Raw genomic sequence first — 6428 nt, 5'->3', positions numbered from 1 at the left:
CGCAATGTCACTGCATGACATTATTCTTTACCTCTTGGCCCTAACACTTCTGAGCCTCCATGTTGCATACCAGGCATTTTCTTCTTTAATTCCCTCGTAAGCTGATCTATCTGATCTTCTAATTCTTTAAGAGAGTCAGCTTGCGATTGTCTCATTGCCTCGCTCTTTTAAATATAATGTTTTAATGATGTCTCCAGAGACGAGGTACTGAAAGCGGTATCATATGTGAACAGATGGTCATAGGGTGGCATACCTTAAGAATTACTTGGGCTGCAGTCCAGATTAGTGAAGACTAAAGGGTTGCCTCGATCCTCTTGATAACTAAATTGATAGAAACTATGGCCCTCCTGATTGAGATTCTCATCTAAACCAAAAATTAGGTGACCCCCCTAACCAGGGTTATGGTTTTTGCCCCCTGATTTTTCATACATAGCATATACGGGATGTTGATTCCATGGGCAGACGTCTATCGGATGTACCTCTCTCCATTGAGTGCAATCCACTGTGGGCTCATGAGTCACCACCTTAACCTGCACTGTTCCTTGAGAGAGAGTTCTCTGCGGATTAGCCACCATCTGGAGGAGCGAGGTCATTGTGGTCATTTATTCGACCAATGCGTTCATTGTGTCCGTTGGCACATCGGCCCTTTCTACTATTTCTTGCTCCTGACCTCTTATTTCAAGCCCGGTATCAATCCATTTGTTAGAATGTCGTGAGATGCGATCCAATATGTTCTTTGCTTCCGTATATGACTTATTCATTAATCCTCCTTATGCGGAGGCATCGACAGCTACTTGCGTTGATTGGTCGAGGCCATTGTAAAAGGTTTCCATCAGAATACTATCAAGAATCTCGATATGCGGACAGTTCTTCACTAACTACCGAAATCGCACCCATGTGGTGCTCAAGGTTTCATAACCCTTTTGTTTGAAATTCAAAACCTTCCTCCACCTTTTTGCGTTGACAGACAGAGGGAAGAATCTGTTCATGAACCTATCAACCAACTGCTCCCATCCATTAATTTCCTCTGGCTCTAATGCTTGGGCCTACCTCTTTGTTTCTTCCCGCAATATGTACGGGAATAGGTATAGTTTAAAACTTTCTTGAGTTAAATCAGGCAGAGAGAATGCGATACATATGTCCACAAAATTTGTCAAATGTGCGTGTGGGTCTTCTCCCTGGAATCCTCCGAATTGCCCCACATTCTGAATCATTTGTAGCATAATAGGTTTTATTTCAAAGCTTTCATTCCCTTCGACTACTGGTCTTGATATTCCTGGTGAAAAATTATAGAAATCTGCCGTCGCATATTCGCTTATAGGGATGTTCTGATCAGCAGCAAGAAAAACGAGATCTTGCATTGGCAAATCTCCCCTCTGGTTTCCAGCAGGTGCCACATTATCATCAACCATACTTCTTCACCAATTAATTTAGCTCGATGGCTCTGCGCGAAGAATACACTTGATCTCTGGGTCAGCTTAGAATTACCAGATCACTTAGCACTCATAAGCCGTCAGACTGCTCTCTGCATTGAACAGTCAGTACAAAAAGATCTGTCTTGCACATAACATAAAAATATTCAAACAATTAACCATTAACCAAAACCGTCAGACTGCTCAAAATGATGTGATACTACCACTAGATATGCGTTAATGATGGGTGTTCACGTAGTATGCCATGCGTTGTCACAAGTTTCCTTATGATAGAACCAAGTGTAATTCCATCCCAAGTTTCTCAATGTGATCCGAAGTCGAACACGGGGACTGGTTTAGTTTATTGTGGTATGTTCATGATATATGCGACCAAGTTTTCAATCTTTAAAAATGTGTTTGTGCTGGTATATAAATTGCGATAAAATAAAGTAAAGCGGTAAAGATGCGATAATAAAATGAAATACAATAAACCTAAGCTAGATGATACAAGATACAAGCTTCATGTACAAGATGTTGGGGTCAAGGCTGGCTGTGAAAAGTGTGCGAAGACGTGGAATGCGGCGGCAAGTCTTATGAACAGGATAGAAAGAGAAAGACAAATAATATAAACAACACAAGTTCTCAATTGCGTTGAAGCTACAAATGCTATTTCGCTCTTCTCTTGGCGTACACCTTTCAGTGATCAGTCGCGCTCCCACATGTCTGTGGTGAAACAGAGACTAACGTAATGAACGCAAGGTTACTTCCATGGTTGGAAGTACTACTCGCTTTAGTTAACACATTCTTCTGACCTTCTCTCAATAGATCAGAATGGCATCTTCACTTCTACTCTCATAGGTGAAAATGCCGTCTAGCATGCCTTGGTGCATTTATATCTTTAACACAGATTAAGTACTTAGTTAATTCATATTGCTTATCAGGGAATTAAGAAGACATCATGAAGAAAGTGATTGATGGGTGAACGGAAATAGACAGAAGATGGTAAATGAAAGCTATCGAAACATTTAATATGTCTATTAAGTGTTTGATACATGGTTTGTGAATGAAAAAAAAAGGAAACATGAAATACAACGATGAAAGAGATAGAACAGATACAAACAAGTGCCAATGTTTTGGCACTGATTCGATGGAGATCTGCTTGCTGGAAAGGATGGATTTGATGGTAGGAAGAGCTTCCCTCTCAGGCTTGCCCCACCGGTAGCAGGGATCTTTGCACCTGTCTCTTATACACATCTAGATGTGTATAAGAGACAGGTTATACAGTGTCTCAATCCTCCGCTTTTGCGTTGCTCAACTGCATCTTTCGATCATGGGTTTGCATGCGGTGGTGTTTTTATTACCGCATGCGGTTGAAACACAGCTCTGGATCGACTATCGCATTGCGCCGCCATTGCGGTAATCGTCTCTTCATTGTTGATTGACGGGCGCAATGTGACAGAGATGCGTTGAACAGTTTCTCGTGAGCCTTAAGCACAAGCAATGACTTGGTCTCATGCAAAACAGAGTAACCGGCTTGTCTTCCATCTTTATGGTGTTAGTGGGTGTAATTGCAAACATTTAAAATTATTGTAATACTAGGCTAATTTTCATACAATCGGCGCATATTTACTAACTTTTGGCCGGAATATCTAGATAAGGTGGCATAAATAACTTGTATTTCTATAAGTTATCAGTCACTCTCCCTCAGTCTTCATGGTTCTTGGAGATGCGGTCCAGGATATTTTTTGTCTCATCGTATGTTTTGTCAAGTAGACCACCAGCAGCTGCCGCATTGGTAGCGGTCTACGAAGCGAGATTCAAACCCTGATAGAAAATTTCCATCTGCAAGCAATCTGGTAACCCATTATGTGGACAATCCTCGACTAACCTTTTAAACCTCCCGAAGCATCACTGAGCGATTCGTCTATGTCTTGTTCAAAATTAGTAATAAGCTTCCTTCGTCTTGCATTCTCGATAGGTGGAAAATACTTCTTCATGAATTTCTCCACCATCTGCTCCTAAGAAGTGATCTCTTCTGGTTCGAGCAAATAAGCCCATTTCCTAGCCCGATCACAGAGAGAAAATGGGAACAACGTTAATCGAAATTCTTCAGCAGAGATGTTCGGGAACACAAAAGTATTGCACATTTCAATAAAAATTCAGAGGTGGGCGTGCGGATCCTTGCCACGCCTTCCTCCGAATTGACCTGCAACCTGGATCATCTGCAGCATCACTGGTTTCATTTCAAATCTACTTCCGTCAAGTGCATGCCTCATGATTCCCGGAGAGAAATCAAAGAGGTTTGGCGATGCATAGTCCATAATGGTCCTATTGCGATTGTTTGCCAACAGAATCAGATTTGCCAGGACATTGTTGTTGTTTGGTGCTCCGTTTCCAGGCTATGCCGCAATCTCTTCTTTGTCTGATTGTGGTTGTTGTTGGTGGTTTCTTAGTCTCCTTTGAAACGTTCTCTCAATCTTCGGGTCGTAGTTCAACAGAGATTGAGAGTTCTGCAAAGAAATCATAAAAATTACCGTTAACAAATTATTTTGCCGAAGTCCCCAGCAACGGCGCCAAAAACTTGATGCATTATTTTATGTGGTGGAAATATGGATGATATGTGTTGATGGAGTTGCGTTGTGCACTCAAGTTTCCCCAGTGGAGTCCAAGTGTAAATTCCTCTGAGTTTCCTAGTAAGTCCAGGGTCGAACACAGGGACTTGTGAAAATAGATTGCGTTGGTAATATCTATGAAAACTTTGTGGTAACCAAGTAAATAAATAAGATGAAAAGAAAAAAAAATTGGGAACTTAGAGAGAGCAACAATGGAGCTTTTAAGTTTTGGAGGATTATGAAATGTAAAATTTGTTAGTTTAAAATTTGGAGAGGAAGATGGTTTATATAGAGATGGAAAAATTTTTAGAAACCACAATTAATTTAGATCATTGGATTTTGGAAAAGAAAACTCAATGGTGGAGATTTTAAACTAAGTCGTTAGATACAAACAAAATATAATATTAAATTCTTTTCTTTTGAAATTCATTTTCTTTTTAAAATTAATCCAAAAAATAAAAAACCATACCATGTGTAAAAACTAGCGTTAGACACAAACATAAAATAATATAAATTCATTTTCCTTTTAATTCATTTTCCTTTTAATTCATTTTCTTTTTAAATTAATTCTTTTTAAAGTCAATCCAAAAATAAAAAAACATACCATGTGTAAAAAAACTAGCCTCAGACACAAACATAAAATAATATTAAATTTATTTTCCTTTTAAATTTCTTTTTAATTTCAAATTTTTTTATTTTAAATCAATCCAAAAATCAAAAGTCCATCATATTTAATCTCTTATGATCCACCATTCAACATATTTGCACATGTCTACATGCAAATGGTCTTGTTATGCCACGTCATCCACCACGGTATTTTCTTCTATAGATTGTTCGCGTCATATGTCTTCGTTTTAGCTCCGATTTGAGTTATTCAAGAGGTGTTGGAATCGTTGTTTCGAGCTCTACCTATGGACATATTAAAACACTAAGATTTTCACTAATTAAAAATTGAGTTTGTTATCATCAAAACATTGATTAATTAATTAATTAAAATTAATTAATTTGAGATTAAGGCAAAAAGCAACAATCTCCTCTTTTTTTGATCGATGACAAGGCATTCAAGAAAAATAGCTTGAAATACATGTAAAACCATATGTTAGCATATATTAAAATTCCAACATATCACACATAAAGATCATTCGCTTGAAATTTCACTTGCAAAAAAAATAATCTCCCCCTAATTTATATCAATTCAAAAATCATACAAATTTTATAGCATATTTTTCTTAAACTTTCTCCCCATTTGGAATCATCAAAAAGAATAATTAAAGAAAAATTTAGACACTACAATAATGTTTTCCCTTAAAAACATGAACAATAAATTTAGCACAACTCCGCCTAAGAATTTAACACTGGCTTTCCATATCTCCCCCTATCAAAAAATGCCTTCTTAAAATATTTAACAAGTAGAATTATAAAAACAAAGAGGCTTCACAACGTAATAAACCAAGCGCAAGGCCTTATTTTTTGCAAAAGTTCTTCTTCATTCAAAGTGCTTTGGTAAAAATAATCCGCTGGTGATTGATTATTAGAGCCCTACAAATTCAAGAAGCTATATTATCATTTTGTTACATCTGCCTCTAATTAAAGTTTGATACCTAATAATCAATATGCTTGTCCAAATGATGTATAGGGATTTTTAGTTCAATTAATAGCACTTAGTATTATCCACAAAATATAGGCACATTATCAAACTTTATCCAAAAATCACAAAGAGTTTGTTTCACACAAAGAATTTGAGGCACAACAACTAGCAACTGCATATATATCCGCTTTGTAGTGGATTAGGCAACCGATTTGCTTTATTACTAAACCAACGAAACTAAGAAAACTTAACCAAGAAATTGACAAGTCCCACTAGTACTCTATACGGCTCAAGTAAACTACTCGCAAAATCCGCTCGGAATATCCTACCAAATTAAAATTTCAACATTTACTAGGAATACCATAAGCCTAAATCATAAGTACCAAGCAAATATTTAAAAAATTTCTTTTTAATGGGCATGTAAATGTATTCCGTTGGGACCAAGATTGAAATCTAGCACAAAGACATACACTAAACATAATATCGGGTCTAACTAGCGGTTAAATAAAGTAAAAAATCCAATCATACCTCTATAGTATTTATATTCACGTACATTACCTTTTTCATCCTGTCAAGCTTTAGTTATGTGCTTCATAGGAGATTTTGTATAGTTTTTACCTTTCATGAATTTGAACCTTTTTGAGAAAATCCTTTGTGTTATTTTTTCTACTTATGAAAGATACCATCCTTGGTTGTTTGATTTGGAGTCCAAGAAGAAGCTAAGTTCTCCCCATCATACTCATCTTAAATTCACTATGCATTACACTTAGAAACATTCTTCACACAAAGATGGATAAGTAGAACCAAAAATAAATA

At 37.0% G+C, this 6428-nt stretch overlaps 1 non-coding gene across 1 annotated transcript; it reads left to right on the top strand.

Annotated features, from left to right (window-relative positions):
- The first annotated feature begins 3270 nt into the window (after window positions 1-3270).
- On the top strand, window positions 3271-3376 carry LOC120069063. Its single transcript, XR_005479433.1, has one exon. It is a non-coding gene; the product is annotated as a small nucleolar RNA R71 (small nucleolar RNA).
- Window positions 3377-6428: the final 3052 nt, after the last annotated feature.

Source organism: Benincasa hispida, unplaced genomic scaffold (genome assembly GCF_009727055.1).
Source record: "Benincasa hispida cultivar B227 unplaced genomic scaffold, ASM972705v1 Contig189, whole genome shotgun sequence".
NCBI classification, from domain to species: Eukaryota; Viridiplantae; Streptophyta; class Magnoliopsida; order Cucurbitales; family Cucurbitaceae; genus Benincasa; species Benincasa hispida.
This window is presented reverse-complemented; position numbering and strand designations above follow the sequence as displayed.